General features: G+C 39.8%; 1 protein-coding gene across 1 annotated transcript in view; it reads right to left on the reverse strand.

The window, feature by feature from the left end:
• Positions 1–12,736, reverse strand: part of TRIM2 (tripartite motif containing 2) — a 116,062-nt gene extending 103,326 nt beyond the window's left edge. The window contains exons 1-4 of the mRNA XM_080591928.1: positions 12,546–12,736; positions 8,982–9,158; positions 7,908–8,054; positions 6,175–6,312 (exon numbers count right to left, since the gene is read on the reverse strand). The gene's annotated coding sequence lies outside the window, so the exon portion shown is untranslated. The remainder of the gene's footprint in view (positions 1–6,174; positions 6,313–7,907; positions 8,055–8,981; positions 9,159–12,545) is intronic.
• Between the last annotated feature and the right edge of the window lie 6,264 nt (positions 12,737–19,000).

The following is a 19,000-nucleotide window of genomic DNA, read 5'->3' on the forward strand; positions in this document are numbered from 1 at the left end:
GGTCTACATGAGAGTTCATCTTATTCCTTCTGATGCACATGACATATCTCTTTCGAGCACCGTGCTTGGCCTTTAATCTGCCAGCAACTGCTTTGTTAGAGTCTTGTTTTTATCAGCTCATTATATCCCCCTTGCTCAAACAATGTTACACAGATTCAACATCAAACTGACATGAAGCACCTTGCCGTAACTGTACCTTTGATGTTTTTGGTTTTGTCCTTGGTTTTGTGCTCCCCTCCACCACCCTGCTCTAGATTTCTTTAGGTAATAATGAGCTTGACTTTTGATGCTCTAGTCTTTGAAGTACTGAACTTTTGCATGCAAATGGCCAGGTTTCACTGCAGAAAAAATAAGACTTTGTATTTTTTGATGATTGTTTGGAATGAATCTATTCAACATGTCCATATAAGGCTGACTAAAGAGGTGCATTACTTTTACATCAGATAAATCTCCCACAGACAATTTTTTATGCTTCCTGGAATTTTAAGTGCCAGTGTTGGAGTTGGCTGAATGTTATTTGCCAGCTGACACTAATTTTGCTCTTCTCTAATTCACAACCACTCACAAATATTTCTCACTTTTGAGGAACACGTTTTGTCCCCGTATGGTTTCGCCAAACTCTTTGGTGGCCCATTTTGCAGATGTCAGTTGCTCGTGAAAAAAACAGCTATTGACTATGTGTATGCTTTTCATCCATTGCCTTTTTTGATGAGTGGGTGGCTGAAATTTTCATGGAAAATAACAGCAAGCAAGAGAATGCATTTCCATGACAAATCTTTTGGGATTTGCAATATCTCCATGACTGTTCTACCATTGTAGAAATATTGAAGACTGACTAACAGTATAGCCACCCTAGTCTTCAAGAATGTTGGTTTAGAATGATTTGTTACTGTATTTACAAGATTTTTCTTTTTCCCTATATTGCCAGCCTCAACCACTATTTCCCTCAGCAACGGTGGCTAAAAAGACAGCAGCAGTTTCATGCTAATGGCCAGAAGGAAAAATATTGAGCAATAGACTCAATTCTTCCACCTGCAGCTTATATGCAGTGAAGAGGCTGCATCATATTCTTTTTAGATGAGAGTATCATAATCCACGACTTGAGGTATCTCCAGTTTGGCCTATAGCAAACATCCATACTCCTCTTGCTTGCCCTTCTGAGCAAGCTATGACAGCACATTAGCCGCTACTGTGAAGTTCCTGCTGGGTTCCCATCCAGTGAAACTACAAACATTTTAAGCTCTTGTTCCTAACCTAAGAAAAGCACTTTTAATTATTGGGACCTGGCTATAAAGAACAACCCCCCTCCACTGCCACAAAAAACAGGCCTTGAGGATACTGAAACTATTATCAGCTTATCAAGAAAAACTCCCAAGAGCCTAAGGGCTGAACATTTTTAGCTGGCAGACTTGAAATTTAGAACATAATATCAGGAGGGAATGGCCTGAATTTAAATATACCCAGGAAGATACTTCTGACCCAACTCTCCTCATATCGCACACATTCCTGTAAGGATGAGTGCAGAACACAAAATAGCGCTCACAAAAGGACAACGGAAGTTCTAAAAACACACCGGAATAAGCACAAAGAACTAAGCACTGTGGTGGGTAGTGTGCTATCAAAAAGGAGGGGCTTGAACCTGGGATCAAGAGAGAAGCCTTGGACCTGAGTGCATCAGACATCTGGTACAGCTTCGCAAACATTTATCTGAAACCACTAAGGATCTGTAGGCCTCCACTACATAGAGGGTGAACATGATTTATCAGAACTAGAGACAACTGACAGTACAGGTTGGTCAGGAGCTACAAATCCTAACTTATGTTAACACAAAGTGGAGCTTGCCACCCTTACTCCAGCCCGAGAGCTACAGCCGTGCGCTCCCAGTCTGGTCAGGTTGTCCACAGACAAACAGAGGCATATGCGTAATATGCGTAGTCCCCTTACTTATAGCACCTACGTCATTCACAGCAGGATGGGTGCCTGGCTACAACGAAGCGTTGGGTAAGGTTACAGGTCTCAGGCCCCATCAAGAGTATGTGTTAAAACTGGGTTTAGTGGTAGGAGTCTCACAGTACGAACATTTGTTACTATCAAGCTCAAGACAACGCAACTATTCAGTGACTTTTATTCACTTACTTTAAAAGGATTTAAAAGAGTGGCTGATAGGAACTAGCTGTACTTCACTACTGAAGACAACTGAGAAATAAGACACCCTTTATTTTTGTCCAAAATGCCTTCAAGTGCCTTAATTTTTTTTTTGTTTGGTTGGTTTTTTTCCCCTCTCCAGGGCTGAGCTGCTGAGAAGTCCGAATATTAGAGGTAGTGGTGACCCCTGAAAAATCCTGTCAGCACAGCAGACATTAAGCATTTCTGAAAATGTTATCAGAGCACAGAAAGGCAGTAGTAGAGTCAAACACTGTAAATCTCAATGTTTCTCTTTCTGAGCAAGTGTAAATGTGACCAAACGAGTCAAGATAGACCATGTAGCTTCTTTGTTCAAGTAAATTAGCAACAATAATTTGTATGTGGAAAACTTCTGAGTAAAAAGGCATATGTTGGCATGACAATAAATTAAAAAGCTATTGCGTAGAAATACAACAAGAATAACAACACCAGGGCAGTTAAGAGGGCAGTACTCCAGATTGTCACATGTGGTTTGTCAGAAACACAAACAAATAACACTTTCTCTGTCTTAGTTGAACTTGCAACATTGACCCTCAAAGCTAATAATAAAATTTTCCAAAGAATAAGACAAATAGAAGTTGCTTTGTTGTACTCTTGTTTTTCTAACTTCTTAGGAATATCTTAAGCCTAGAAAAAAAATATCATTTTTGGTAAATAGATTTTATTTCACTTGCATTCTTGGTTACCTTGAGAACATTCTTTTAAACAACTTTATTTTTTCTCTCTGTTTCCTTTTCTTTTTATAGGTTTCAAAATTAAAATTTAAAAACAAGGTAATTGGGGAAAGTGGATGATGGCTTTCTGCTTTCAAGAACAGGATTGTAAGAGGGGATCCAAAAATGAACACATACTGAGAAGATCAAGAACTCAGAATCTAACAGATGAATTTACCCCACTGGCACATATGTAGGCTGCTCTGCATAAATCAAATGCATTATAGAGTTTGGGATAAGATACTCAAAGGAAAAGTTACTTTAAAAAAAGTAAAATACACACAGCTTACTAAAGTCATGAAGGACTAGAATGCAGCTTTTCAGCTTTTATTTTTAACAATACTAAGTTACATTTCAAGTCTTGTTGCAAACAAATATATTTTTAGAATCAATTACACAAAGAGGTTTGAGCTACCTGAAGATTAATATTTTGGTCTCAAAGGACATTTAACTGAAAACATCTATTATTCTACAGGAAATGTAATTTTTTCTGCTAGAGACAGAGGAAAACATTTCAAAAGGACTGCTTTTATGACCTTCACTGTCCTGGAGGATGAAGTGATCATTCATCCAACTGTATTCTTGCTTTTGCCAGCAAAAATTACACTGCCCTGATTAGGTTTTCCATTTAAATGAATGAAGTCTTTCAGGAGCTCAGGTTTTTCAGGTTTCCCTCAATAGTCAGCCCTGCTAAAATGGGGCATTTCCTTTTAGTGCATAGTTTCCTACCAGCAGCCAGGACTAGCGAGAGACACAGCTGTGTCAAGAGGTGGAAAAGCAGAAACAACTACAGAGAACATTAAATGTGATTATTAGTTTTCTTTGTTTTTAATAAATTTTAACATCATTCCTACCTCTGTACTGTAAAGTTCAATCCTGGCACATCTGCACTATGGTCCTGCAGCTGACCACCACTGATCTAAATTTGAAATAAGAGCAGCTACTGAACATTACTCAGACATGTGCAGGTCACACCAAGCCTTGTGTTACTTCAGCCACAGGTCACAAGAAATACATTCACCCTGGCTTAAGCCATCAGAGGCATCTCTCCTCTCTGATGTGATGCAGGAGTATCCATACCGAGGAAGCTAGGTCTGCTAAAAATTCAAGTCCTTAGGTGGTAGGTTAAGGGGGTCATTCAGCATACTATACAGTGGTGACAATGAAAGTGAGACCTTTTGCAGAAAAGGTGTTTGAAAAAATAGTACTTGAAATTTCAGTGATTTTTCTGCCCAGGAAAAGAAAATGCAAGTATTTTAGCGTAATACTTAATCAACAACGCTCAAAAGAACAAGAGTTAAAGTTAATTCTAAGCGTATGTACTTTGCATTTTATTTGAAAACCTACTTTTTTCTTCTTCCAAAGAGCTCCCTTTCCCTTGCTGCCAGGGCTTGTGTTTTGCCTCAGGCTTGTCATAATCCTCAATTCTTTACAGTTTTGCATTTTTCTGCTCTAAGGCCTTTCTTCTGTCAGCTCAGAAAGACCTTTAATTTCATGTTCTTTTTTCTGCTCTTTTTCCTCTCAGGCCCTCTCTCTTCTATACTCATATTTACTGCATGTGACCATGTTTTACATTTTCTAACTACTACTTTCCTAGGGTTTCTTTAATCCAGTGTATCACATTTTACAAGAAATATGTCCATGTTGCTTACTTCTCTCCCTCAGGCACCCTTCCCCACCTTTCATATGGTTGACTAGCCATTTCTTCTCTTTCTTTCAGTCTATTTTCTCTTCAGTCTTACATCACCTTCCTCTGCTGCTATCACTATCAAATAGTAAATTGTTTCTGTGGGCAGTGGGGCAGCACTTATTTATTTTAAGTTAGCATCTATTCAGGACAGGGGCTGTTGCTGCCCTCCCCTAGTGAGGACTGACTAACATTAAGGCCCAAGAATTGTTGCCTCAAAGATTTTTGAGACAAAGAAAATACCAGTGTGGATGCAACCTGCTCTTGGGAGTTCTAAGAAATTGGGGACTGAAACATTCCACCAATACTAATCTTGCACTGATCTTTAAAACAAATGCAGTTAAAGATTTCCATTCTGACTGATGCAGCCTGGGTCACTACATTTTTTTTTATTTGCTTCAAAAGCCTAACCTCAGCCCTGTAAGGCGTCACCAACTATGGCTTAAAGCAGTATGATAGCAGTCATATGCAGACTAGTTTGTAACCAGGCAAGGGAGCAGCAGGTGCAAAATCAGGCATTTCTGTCACTTGGCAGAGCAAAGCTGTCAGGTCAGTACTCCTAAGAGTTGAATGAGAAAAACTGGAAAATCAACTTCTGCAGATAGAGCTAAAAAATGTTATTGGGACATAAGATACCCATTAGTCACAGAGAACTTCAAGAACTCAAATGTGCCATTAATAAAAATGTAACTACTATCCCCAAACAAACATACATATGTATTTTATTTGGCAGGTACGCATACATTTTCCTTTACCCACGATGATCCAAATAAATCAGTGTGCAAGCACACATTAGAAGGGACATTCTCTCAAGAGCACGGAAGGAGGTTTTCAACCTCTGACTTGCCAGGCCATGGCACATGCAAGGGGCAGAGTCACAATTAGCTTGGAGCTGCTGGTCTCAGCTCAGTTGGGCAAGAGAAGAAAAGGAGATAATATCAAGCACTGGCAGTGCAGCTCTTTAGACAACAGTAGCAAATAACTTAAGTTCTTAAAAGCCAGTTCTGGAGCTGGCTATAATATTAATATTTGGTCCTAATGAGATGGACTGAGCTTTCTCCAGCACAGTTGTATGCAAAGTTGTTTTTCTGGGCTGAGGCTGCTGCCCTGGTCTAATTATTGTAACAATTCCATATTCCCCTGATTATTAACAATAGTGCACTTATTAACAATTATTAACAACAAGTGCAATTAACTTGGGTTTGTGGTTTTGCAGAGAAGACTGCTATTAGAACAAAATCGAGCTAGTTATTGGTAGCAGTAGTGCTTGCATTACTTCAGCACCTCTGAAACCTAGTCACGGCTCAGGATTCTGGTGTCCTGAGGCTGTGCTGAGGAGGATGAAGACAAGTAATGAGTACTCATCGTACGTCACAAGATGGAAGCATTGCATCTTTCTCCACATTAGCAGTATGGCTCAGCATTTCACATTTGGTTCTTTGTGGACACCTGATATCCTGTTGCCCACTAAATATTGGCCTTGGGGCCTACCCACAGTGACAAAATATGACATCTATTCAGATACGAAACCACCTTCCTCAGAGTGGGGTCTGTTGTGGGGAAAGGGGAGTAACTATTGTAGGTACTTACATGGTTCCCATAAGAACAATACTGAAACACCTGACTGTCCCTCATGGACTCTTCATTGTGATGTCCCTGTGCAGAGATGAAGCCTAGGATCTGAGAGACCTTCAGATCGAATCATCTTTCCCAAGGTGACAGAAAACCCTGTGGTAAAGCAGAAAATGAATTCAGATTTTCCTAGTAACCTCAGGGCTTACAGCCCTTTGTTCTCTGAAAAACTTTTCCTCACATCACAGTAGCTTGACATGCTTATGAGAAGTTAAGATGCAAGAGTTCAGACAACATATGTAATTTTTACATGTTAAAAAGGCCATTGCAAGGTAATTGTATCTTTTTTTTGGTAACTTTTTTGTTTTAAAATATGCTAAGTAGTTTTAGGCTTTTGAGGGAAAAAATATCAAAGCCCCTGAACACCACAAAGTTTTATAGCTTTAGTGCAGGACTGGAAACCATCAATGTAAAGTCCTAAGGCCCTTCCATTATCTTAATCATGTTTCATCTAAAATAGTTACACCATTTCCCAAGCAGCTGCTATGTAATCATAATTGTACTTGCACCGCTTTTCCTCCATGTGTTTTATAAAGTGAGCAAAATTTTATTAACCACATTTGAGGAGAAGCTCTCCCTACACATACGTTTTTCCATTCAACCCAAATAATTTCTCCTCCTACTTCTCGATTCTATCCTCAAACTTCTAACCTCTTATTTGTTCAGCCCCACTGGTGTTTACTCACTTTCCCCACCCACATTCCCCTCCATCATTTTTGTTTGCAGTCTCTAGAAAATAGAAACTTTATAAATTAAAATTTAGGTGAAGACCTCATTCCGTGATTCAAGGAAATAATAGTTCTGAATGAAACAGTTTGATGCCTTATTTTGAAAGAAACACAAGAGTCATGATTTTAATGCTAGCCCATTTATCCATCTAACAGTTCACTCCAAAATATAACTGTGCTGATTCTCTTAGAAAGTAGTACTCCATGAAAGTAATGTGGTTACATATTCATTGGGGAGCACCCAGAAAAGCCGCTACCACAATTATGTATCATTGGTTGTGCATTCAAGATTAAGCTAAAACACTGTTTAAACCTTTTGGATTACATTCTGTTATCTTTGTCTATATACTAAGAAGATTTCAAATCTGCATGCCATCCCTTAAATCTAACAATAGATTAGCATAAAAATATGTAAGGTTATAACTCAAATATATAACAGATACATTAATGTGAATCTGCTATGCAGTAGAACATAATGAAATTGCAAGTATGTAACTTACTATACAAAATTTCAGTGTATTTATATTGTAGGTTTCATAGAATCATAGAAAGTTTCTAACCCAATTATTTTTAAAAATCTACTCACTAAAAGAAAGACGAGATTACTTAGATGTAATCTTACCCTTCCCCCCCCCCCCCCAATAAACAAAAAACAAAGTAGTTATAAGGTAAAGCCAGGAGTCCTTGCTGCCATTTCAACAGTGAACACTGCAAAGCCAGAAAGTGTTTTAATATTTTGTATACCCCACATCCAACTTTAAGCAGCTGTCCTTTGAAACCGTAGACAAGGAGAGCTCAGAGCATGAATTCTCTCATCAGTTTGTGATCTGTCTCCAGTGCCATTTCTCTGCTTTTAGACCAAGAGGAACAGGCAGTTTTACAGACAATATTCAGCTACAGACAAGAGGTAGGTAAGTTCATTTTTTCTTGTTAGTAAAACAAATGAGCATGTGAAGAACTTACCTTTTCCTCATTTTCCTGATTCCACCTGCTTCACAGTCTTCAGCTTTACAAAACTTCCCCAGCCTGTGTGACCCCACATGAAAGTGTTGAGTGATTCATTGTGGCAAACTTCCTCCTGTTCAGACTCAGTTTATGAGGCCAGGCTGGCTGAGGTGGATAACAAACAAGAAAACAGAAAAAAAAAAATAACAAGTGGAAGCATCCTCAGGAGAAACTACAACCATTTTAAGAAACAGTTGGTCTGATTAAGGCACTCTGTTCTTTCACCATGTCAGCCAGTTAGTTTACTGACTATTGACTTTGGCTGTAGGTCACTAGGGTGCTAATGCCAGGCAAAGCAAAAGGCATCTTGTCCTTTGATAGGATTTAAGGGTAATCTTAGGAAGGAAGAGTGAGAACACTTATTAGCATTTGGGGGTGTGATTGTTAATCCAGCAGTGGTGCATGGCTGATATATTAACTGTTTCACTCACAGAAACAAATGGAAGAAGGTCCTGCCAAGAATCTGCCTTTCATTGACTGAGACACCACAAAGTCTGTATCCCATTCTTAAATCAAAGCCATGGTAAATGCTGAGCCTGTGTGTTTCACAATGAGGGATTAATTCTTTCTTAATGCATAATCCTACCTGCCTACAGAGGAGACACTGCTGTAGAGAATTTTTAAAAGCCTAAAGAAATATACCTAGTGTTTTATACAATACATACAGAGAGAGATACAGAGGGAGAAATATTTCTGCATGCATTTTTCTCCTATTTAATCAACATCATCAGTAGCTAAACTAGGTCAGGTCTAAAGTAAGCCAGTAATGCTTTCTCCACGTCTTCCCCTTTATCATCAAATCCTAATTCCATGTGTGGCACTACTGCAGGAGCAGCCAAACTGCATGCTATACGTTGCTCCTCTTCAAAGCACTGTAGTCCTGTTGAGTATTGCAGTCTCTCGCACAAGAAAACATTCTTTGCCCCAGCAGGTTTACAATTCAGCCATTTACCATACTGAAGTATCTGCATCAGCAGCTCAGGCAAAAATATCTTTCATTTGCAGCATTCTTTAGACTCCTGTCATACACACCTATTTACGTGTTGCAATGATACATCCAGGAAAACAGACTTGCTGACCTACAGTCAGCCCAGCACAAGGATCAGAGAAATGTGTAGCGCTGATGAGACTATCCCTGCTGCAGTCATCCATATGAAGAACATGAGGAACATCTTCCACAGAATTCAGCAGCAGGTTTTTCCCCATGTCCTAGGGACAGAAAAAGAAAAAAAAAAGAAAAGAAAAAAAACAGCCTATTTTATTAGTGAATAAAATATATCACAAGCTTGCCTAATATACTCACTGAGTGGGCACAAAGGTTTTGAAGTTATTCCTTCCTGCAACAGCTATCAGATAACAGAGTAACTGGAAAGATATGATCCACAACAACATTGAGTTAGAAGTCACATCCACATGCAAAGTTTTATTTAACCCTTTGGTTTGACTGCAAGCAGTCCTGACAACTTGTTGGCTTGTTGCCAGCTTCAGGTGGAGGTTGCAAGTCATTTTTTTAAACTCCCATTGCATAGGCAGCGTACCTCTCTAAATTGAAAAAATTGCTCTCTTGCACTCTGAAGTCTCCAGCAGCTTAACATCCTCCAAACTCGATCTGCCAGAAATAACACTAAACAACAAGAAGGGCATTAAGGGAAGGCTCTGATGGCTCTTTTGAATTTGTTCTGGGATTCCCAACCCAGAACACATCATCTTGTTTAGGTGGGCTCTGCTCTTCTCCTGGTGAAGAAGTTGAACATAAACCAGTGGTGTGCCCTTGGAGCAAAGAAGGCCAATGGTATTCTGAGCTGCATTAGGAGGAGCATTGCCAGCAAGTTGAGGGAGGTGATCCTTCTCCACTGCTTAGCATTGGTGAGGCCACACCTTGGACTGTCCATTTCTGGGCACGTGTTAGAGTCTGGTGAAAGGCTGTGACGATGATAAAAGGAGTGCAGCATCTCAGAAAGGCTGAGAGAGGTGGGACTGTTCTGCCTAGAGAAGAGAAAGCTCCAGGGGAATCTCATCAATGTGTACAAATTCTTTAAGGGAGGGTGCACAGGAGACAGATCCAGGCTCTTTTCAGCGGTGTCCCGTGACAGGACAAGAGGCCAGGGCACAAGCACTAACATTTCGAAAAAAAATCTGTGAAGGCAACAGACACAGGTTGCACAAAGGCATTGTGTAGTCTCCCTCCTCATAGATATTCAGAGTCTGTCTGGACACAGTCCTGAGCAACCTGCCCTAAGTAGCCCTGCCTGAACACAAGGGTTAGACAAGATGACCTCTAGGGGTCCCTTCCTACCTAAACCATTCTGTAATTCTGGTCTCTGCCCTGAAGGGCCACATGTGCAATGCCTAACTTTAATGGACTCTGGTCCTTTATCAGGCATAACATTGACCCTAATAAGCTGAATTCTTAAGTCTCCCTTTCATAATTCTTCTCAAGTCTGAGTAACCCACTGGTATTATCCCAAATGAGATCTACTCCCTGTTAGGGCCGATAACAACACTGCTTTTGGAAAAAGAGCTATTAACATTTGCATCATGTCTTTATGGCAGTAGGATTTTTCCTATTTGACTTATAAATTTGATTGTTAATTAGTCCATATGCCAGATATCTTGTAAAAACAAGCCAAGACATAGTTCTTGGTTCAAGCAATCTGCATTCTTTAACAAGTGGGAAACATAAGCAGGCAATAAACAAAATAAAAGAAACAGAAAAGATAAAGAGGGTAACACTGCCTATAAAAAGGCCAAAAGTTACCTATGCACATAGTCTGATCCATGCAGACAGAACTACCTGCCTGTGCAAATCCTGCAACAGTGAAGCTTCATTGCTGAGCCTTCTGCCACATTTTTCTCTAACTTCTGCCTTTGAATTTAACAGAACATGTTACAAACACCAAAAGGCAACCCACTGTTTTTCACACAGAAGACAAGCTCCATTCAGTAGTCCATTCCCTAGATAATCTGAGCAGCCACATTTGGCCAAAAACTAAGCAGAGCTGGCCACACCCCACCAGCTGTGCAATGTAAAAAAAAAAACAGCATGCTATTATGAGGGACCTGCAAAGACACATCACTTACAAGCAATCATAAAAAAGCTAAAGATTAAGATCCTTCAACCTTCTCATCTCTAGGACATTCAAGCCCCCGAAGATTTGAGTCAAAAGTTACCAACTGCAGGCAAGGAAAAAAGCATTTGCACACTGCTGCTTTTCCAGCAAGTCCTCTCACACGTGCCATGTACAGTTTCTTTACTGATTAAGAGTCTCAATCTCTCTGCATCGTTTCTTGTTTTGGCTTGTACTGTGTAATATATTTTGCTTCATCTTCACAACTGATCTCAGTGACCTTTTCAGACAGATTTAGACCTGTCGTCTGATAATTTATGAATCCTGTAACCTGATCTGGGTGTCAAAACATTTACTTGATTAATATATTGGCTAAAGGACCTTTAAAAACAGTAGAGAAGGGACAAAATGCTACAAGATGGCCATGTCATGAAAATCTTCTGGGGGTGATGGCATAACATTGAGAAATTTTCCATCCACCTTTAAGCAACTTCACAAACTTGCTCTCACCAAGGAAGGGAAAGGCCTGGAAACAAAGAGCTATAAGATAACTTAGCGGAGGAACGTACAAGACCAGGGCACATTTCAGGTGGTCCACTCAGTGTGAGAGTCTGGCCTACCCCAGTCTCTGTGACAGGAAGCCCATAGGGTAGCAGGTTAAACCACGTGAAAAAAAATGTATCCTAACAGTTTGGCTTCCCACAATGTTTATAGCCTCCAAACCCCTTTATAATCACAGATTATTTTCTTCAGTACAATGTTATATGTCAAGAATTACAGTGATTTAGTAGGTAAGACACCTACCTTGCGGAAATGCACTGTAGTTAAATTTAATAGTTGCTTAATTTTCTTCTCCAGCACAGATAGTATCTCAGACTTTTTCTTTACTTAGCTAGTACGTATTCAGCACCTGACTACTTTAAAACACTGAGACCTTATCAGCTGTCTCTCACTAGTATTGTAGAAATACAGTATCCTCTTTTCTTCCCTGCTACTTTTTCCCACATTGACAGAAAGTAAAACAGTCTTTTACTCTATTACGTTATTTAAATGCTCCATATCAATTGTTCCTTGACAATTTTCACTGTCTTCAGAGGAGAAAAGCCATAAACATCCCTTAGCTGTAATGAGTAATACTTGAAAGCACATGCTGACTACTCTTATCTTTAGAGACCCAAGTCCCTCACAGTGCTGCCAGGATTCTCAAGCACAGGCTCAAAACATCAAATTAATCAACATGAACGTGGTAATTGCTCAGCACCAAAACTTTTGAATGAACATTTAAATAGTGTATCTCAGGATTTATGTCATTTATTGCACAATGATTTTTTATTCCTCTGTCAGTCCACTCAGATTTGTCCACGTTACTTCCTACAAACGAAATGTAGAAAAAAAAATGGCCCAGTTCATTTTAATTGAATACTGTACCACCCAAGAATTGCAGCTGGGTAATTTGCAGTTTATTCTTAGGTCTGAAACCAGCTTACACTGACAGGAAAAGAAATTGAGAAGGTTATCTCCCACTGACCTGTCAGCTTCTTCCTCACAAGAGCACTGCAGCTTCAGGGTTGAGCAATCTTCAGACATAAATCTTAACAGCTCTGTAAACATCTGCACGATGGTTCATCAATTACACTTCCATGCTTTCTGTCACTACTGAAGTTTGGGGAGAAATTCCTCAGCAGATCCATTTGTTTGTTTTACTGCAAAATTACTTTTCTGGAAAAAAAAAAAAAGTTTGCCTTTTTTCTTGGTACACACCTAGAAAGAGAATGAGGAAACATTGCCAGGTTGTTAACCTAGCAATTACCTAACCAGAGACATTTTTCTCCATTTTCAGTGGATTTTTTTTTTTTTTTTTTAATTTCATTAGCTCCCTAAGACAACTTTCAGGTTTGTTGTCATTCAGTGCTTTGAAGCTGTAGCACAAAGCAAGGCAGGGCAAAGATATCAGTCACCTTAGAATGAATTGCTTCTGCAACCAGCCTAGGCCAGTACCCAGAAATACCCCAGGATCACTTTTCTTAGCATCTAGATATACGTCATGTCACAGGGACAAGCCTTACATATTTTCAAAGTGCAGATTTTAGTCTCACTGTTGCCTCAACTCTGTCCATGTAAACAACAAATTATTTCCACTAGCACTGAAGAACAACTGAATTCACTGAGATTCATTCACACAAATCACTTGTCAGCCCTTTCAGACAAAACCTTTTCCCCTGCTTCTCTACAGCGGGTAGCTTCACACTATCCTGACCTGTGACAAGGGCTTCGAGGCAGAAGAGAAAGACAAAGAAAGAAATAGATGTGTGTGTAGAGAGATCCATCTGCAAGTCAGGAAGGAAAGAAATCGTATGAAAAGAACCCGTGGCCTAGAGTTGGTTCTCACATTCTTATTTACCGAATGTTACAGCCTTGACCTATAATCCACATCCTTCTATTCCTCCTCTTCCTCTTACATCCATGAAGAATTGCTATCCTTTGTTTTACTTGGAGGGAGAGTCGTGAGTGTGCAAAACCAGATCTTTGTCTGTAAAGTGCTTTATCCATGTGTGGCAGTATTATATAGACAGCTTTTCATGACTGCATTTTTCTGTGGGCGCAGGATTCCTCTCCCCAAGCAACATTGCGCACTAACACTCTATCATGATAGAGCACTTTGAGATCCTGGACTGAAAACAAGTGTGACATACCACTCCATTCAGCCTGAAGTACAAGAGAACATCTTCTCTCATCTTAATGAAACTGATCTACTTTTAGAATTTTCCAGGCTCTTAAAAGGTAACTCAAAACCTCTGATCACAATGTTTTGTTTTTTTTGTTTGTTTGTTTGTCTTAAAGTTACCACAGTATCCCAGAAAGTAAAATACACACACACAAAAAAACACCTGCAAATAAGCTGTCATACCAAAATTAACCATTTCTTTTACACCTGAGGGGCCAAATGCTGCTCCACGAGGCAACCCAGGCAAACAATAAAAATCAGTGAGTTTGGCCCACAGCACGTTTTCCTCTGCAACAAGGCATCTAAAGGTCATGCTCACAAAGATGTGAGCATTTAATTTATGGCACAAGTGAACAAACAAGACAAGCACAAGAGAGTAGATAAAAGAACATAAAGAGAATAAAGTTTTGTGAGAATCTAAGCAAAACCCAGGTAAGATGATTAACAGGGAAGGGAGTTCTGCTTTGGCGGGGGGTTGGACTCAATGATCTCTTGAGGTCCCTTCCAACCCCTACAGTTCTGCATGATTCTTTTCTTAAGAAGGGCTATTTCTCATTTCAAATAAGAAATTGTAAGATTTCTTGCTGATTTATAATGTTTTGAGATCGAAAAGCAAATGAAGATGCTTGCAATGGAGAGGGGCAATGTTTCCTATCCTGTTTCACAAACGCCATTCAAGAAAGGAAAGAAATTGTGCTCAAATCTATCCTTTGCCGCACATCGTATTTGCTGACTGGCAAATACATATTAACTGAGTGAAAAGGTTTAGGGATTTGACATCCATCTGTGAGGAGAAAGCTCATCATCCGCATTCCTTGCAGCTGCTGATACTCAGCCAACACACTCCTACTCTGATGTCAGTGGTCTAAATGAGGGCCGGACTCTGAGAGCTTAATCCCAGGAAATCTCTGCTGAATTATTAGCTGAGGCTGACTTCCACAACAACTGCACACTGCTGCTCACGCTCAGAGAAGATTCCCTAGCTTCCGATTCCGGCAGGGAGGATTCTGCAGCCATTAAAACCCTGGTCCAAAGTCCATGCTTACTTTAAAGACAGATTTGTTCACACACATTCACCACCAGCATGAGCCCTCAGCGGAAGGAACAGAATTACCCTGTCCCTCAAGTGATTAGAACTGGGTTATGTCCATAATAATTATTAGCTGCAGCAAAATGCTATCTTCGCACTGAAGGAAGGTATTCAAAATATTAAAAAAACTCCTTCAACAGTACTTCATCTTCCCTTCTACTGGCTGGGAAGCTAGTCTGTTCAGCTTTCAGTCTCTTGTGGATATCATCATTTATATATAAATGGAAAACTTGTTCATGACTCATCTGCCTGTATTACCAAGTGGATTTTTTAGTCCAATAGCCAGACGTCCATTATGCTGGCTGCTAAATGATTTACACTGATTGAGTATGCACTGTGTGCAGCTCTTGCAAATTTTATATGCTGGCTGTACAGAGGATGAATACTTGCTGATTATGCTCCAAATAGCAATGAACCCAATTACCTAAGCCACTAACTCCCAGTAAGGAAGCCAGAAATACAGCTGTTGCTTCACTACCTTAAAGAAACATTTACTGTTTGTAACCCAAACTACTGCAAATTGAAATAAATGAGAGATTTACATTAGTGAAGAACTGCCCTATGAGTTGAAATCACCTCTTTTAATAATTGCTGTTAATTTCTTGCGCTCCAGATGTTCTATTCCAGAGCACGGCCTCACCCCAGACCCAGGAAAGTGAACAAGAGTCCAGGTACTTCACAAATCTGAGTGACATGGAGCCACAAAGATGAGAAGTCTGGACAAAAAAAAAAGATAAATTTGAGGATTGAAACATAAGGATATTTCTGGTTCTGAACTATCTTGTGGTAAAAAAACGAATCCCATCATACACAGAACAAGTTGTATTGCAAGGAATAGGTCCTAGTAACTGCAGAGGAATCATTTGAAAAAAAGATTTTGTCTGAAAGTAATGCATAGAGGTCACCTAGACCAAACACCTTTTCCACACAGTGCTAACTTCACATTAGATATTGAGATCCTGGGCCTTGTCTACCTGATCTTCAATACAGACTGACATACCATATCTTTGGCACTGGTTCCAGTGCTCTGACATCCTCACAGGTAAGATTTTTTTTTTTTCACATCCTACAGGAAGTTCCCTTGTTGCACCATATCACTGCTGCCACGCATCCCTTCATTGTGCACCTTTTGTGTTTGAGCATGCCAGCTTTACACCGGGGTGCCCGAGAAGAGCCATCACCACAGGCTGCACATCCGAGTGAACCTGTACAGATGCAAGACCAAAGGGACATCACCACTGCAGGAAGCAGCTGCAGTTCTACAGGTTGAGGGCAGCTAGAAATTTGGCCAAGAGCCTCACTTAGCATGCTCACATTGCATTTCAGGGCTCTGATGCGCATTTAATTGTCTGACATCACCGCACAACTCTACATCCACAACGCTGCTGAGTCTGTGCTTAGTGGAAGGTCTTAAAGCTAGGACTGGAATAACTGGAAAATCAGAACAGGGTGAAGAACAAGCTTGTTCTTTTAAATTCACAAGGCACCTGTCATACAAAACACTTCTTCCTTTCATGAACAGCAGAGGAAGTCTCACACTATATCACAGAATTAAATAGAAAATGCAAAAATGACCAGTGTGATTGAAATCATACCCTTCTCCTCTCGTTCACAGAGCACATTCTGAAGACTGCTGGTTAACTGATTTCCCATTCCAGTCAATAATGAAATTTCTGCCCACAAATTTTAACTGCTGTTCTGGACTCTGAGGTATATCCAAAAGTTCATTTGTCATTAAAAACTACGAGGGGTAAGGCACTCCCTCAAGCACAACACAGAGGTGCACAACTCAGGAGACTCAACGTAGATCTAAGTTTAGCAATGCAATTGATCCAATAAACAAAGGCATAAAATGTCTCTTTTTTTTTTAAATAAATTTTCACACATGAGAATCGTTTGTCTTCCAAAACTCTAAGCATTTTTAGATATTCATGGACAAGGCTTAACCATATCTTGGAACTTAAGATAGCTTCCTGCACCTGCCTGTGAGGTTTGGGAACAGCAAACAGAGCATATCACCAGAATACAAATTCCCCAGTTAGAAAAAGGCACTGTACATCAGATCCAACTGCACAGAATAAGGCAAAGCAGAAAGAAATTAATTACAAATCTCCTTTCCATAAATGCAATTTGTGGATTCAGTCCTTTCTCTCTGGAAAGACAGATAAGGTACCTCAGAGGATGATTCTGGAGGCCAGTTTATTTGCTTACTCTCTCCTGCTCTGCATCTTTCAGACTACTCTGTACAGTAGCTAGAAGGGAGGATATGAACAGATGGCTGTTTGCACTGATAACTGTGTCTGCTCCTAGTCAGATTAACTGGTTAAATCCCAGTTAAAGATTACAGCCAGGTAAAATGATACAGACAGTGCTTCAGTCACTCTTCACAGTCCAAGTAAAAAGATTAAGATGCATTCCTAAGAACAACAAAAAAAATTCAGTACATGTTAGGGGTTGTGCAAAACACATTGCTAGAGCATACAGTATTTGTCCTTCTAAAATACAGTTTTAAAGGGTGTAAAATTTACAGGAACATGAAGGTCAAATGGAAGTTTAGAGGCATAAGGCACTCATGAGAGTCAAATGGACATTTACAGACAGAAGGCATGCACAAGGATCAACAAACCCTAGGATATTTGACAGAATAGTATCAGTGTCATGATTACGTTTTGCTTATCGAGGCTTTTGGCATCAAGCTATGCATGAGACATAGGGGCTGCAGCAGTATCCAATTTCATACCTCTTCTGATCATCCTGAGAAGAGATTCCCCTTCAGAAAAACGGGGAACATGCCAGAAGACTGAAGCATTGTGCTGATACTCACTAAAAAGGACAATGCATTGACCTCAGTAATTATTACCCTCAGTGCACGGCAAGATAATGACAAATCCATGCAATGCAATCAATAAAGAATGAAAGGATGGGAACATAAGCAGGGATGGTCTACTCAATTACATAGAAAACAGACACTGGCTCACAAACCTGATTGCATTCTCTGAGACCACAGAATTGATTACTAATAGCAATTGCGAAAATATAGCGGCTTCAGCAGAGTACTTGACATAGTGCTGTATGTCACACTACTTAAAATGGCAGCTCTTATCCTACATCAATGAAAGCACAATAAATGGACTAAAAATTCATTAACTGGCAGAGATTACAAAAATACGTGACCAGGTGTAGAAGTTTCTAGTGGAGTTCTGCAGGGTTTCATTCTGGGTACATAGCCCATAAAGGTGTTTCTTTCCCCCCCAGATGAAACAAATGTTTGTTTGTTATGCATACACTTATATGTTTATCGTATTGAGATTAACGAAGGGTAAAACAAACTTGGTCATCAATAAATTGAGTTTAGCAATGCACACTTCTCAAGAAAACACAATAAACATAAGAATAGCAAGTACAAGCCTCGCATACAAGCTGAGTGCATATTCTAGGAAACAAAGAACTTGAGAAGAATTTGGATTTAGGCAAAATTAAGAGAGTGCAGACATTTCTGCTGAATGCAACCTGAGTGAGTACAATCCCTGAGTTTACACCGTGTTGCAGCACAGGGGAGGGGAGCTGCATTGGAAAATTAGCTTGTTTCTCCAGGCTTTGGTTAAGAACTAGGGAAGAAGCAAAAAAAGCCATAAAGAAGAGCTCAGAGCTCAGCAAAATGTTTTGTTGTGCAAGCTACCAAAAGAAAAACAAACAGATTATATGATTACATTACACAAATCCTTTGTAAGGAGAAAACAGTGATTTTTTTTTCCCCAGAGTTGTTTAATACAACAGAGAAACACACAGATGTAAAACACCAATGGTTCAAGCCAAGCAAATTCATCTGTGACATGCGACAGTTATAATCTGAAAGGTGAGCAACCAGAAGAGCAAAGTACCTGGGGGAAGATTTTTCATCTTTGCTTGCTGTTTCCAAATGAAGACCGGAAAGTCTTCATGGAGAACAGAAGACTTAGTCTGACTCTTCAGATCAAGAGGAAAAACAAATTTGAAACTCTGTCTAAAGTACCAGCTTTCATCCTGCTGGCCCACAGTTTACTTCAGAGGCCCTGTGATCCTTCTCACTATGCTGATAGCTAAGTCTTTTATGATTCACCTGCACTCAGCTAAGATTCATCTTCTTCCACGACAAATTCTCAGGTTTCTTTACACATGCTCCACATAC

Source organism: Anser brachyrhynchus, assembly GCF_964034855.1.
Source record: "Anser brachyrhynchus genome assembly, chromosome: 4".
Lineage (NCBI taxonomy): Eukaryota > Metazoa > Chordata > Aves > Anseriformes > Anatidae > Anser > Anser brachyrhynchus.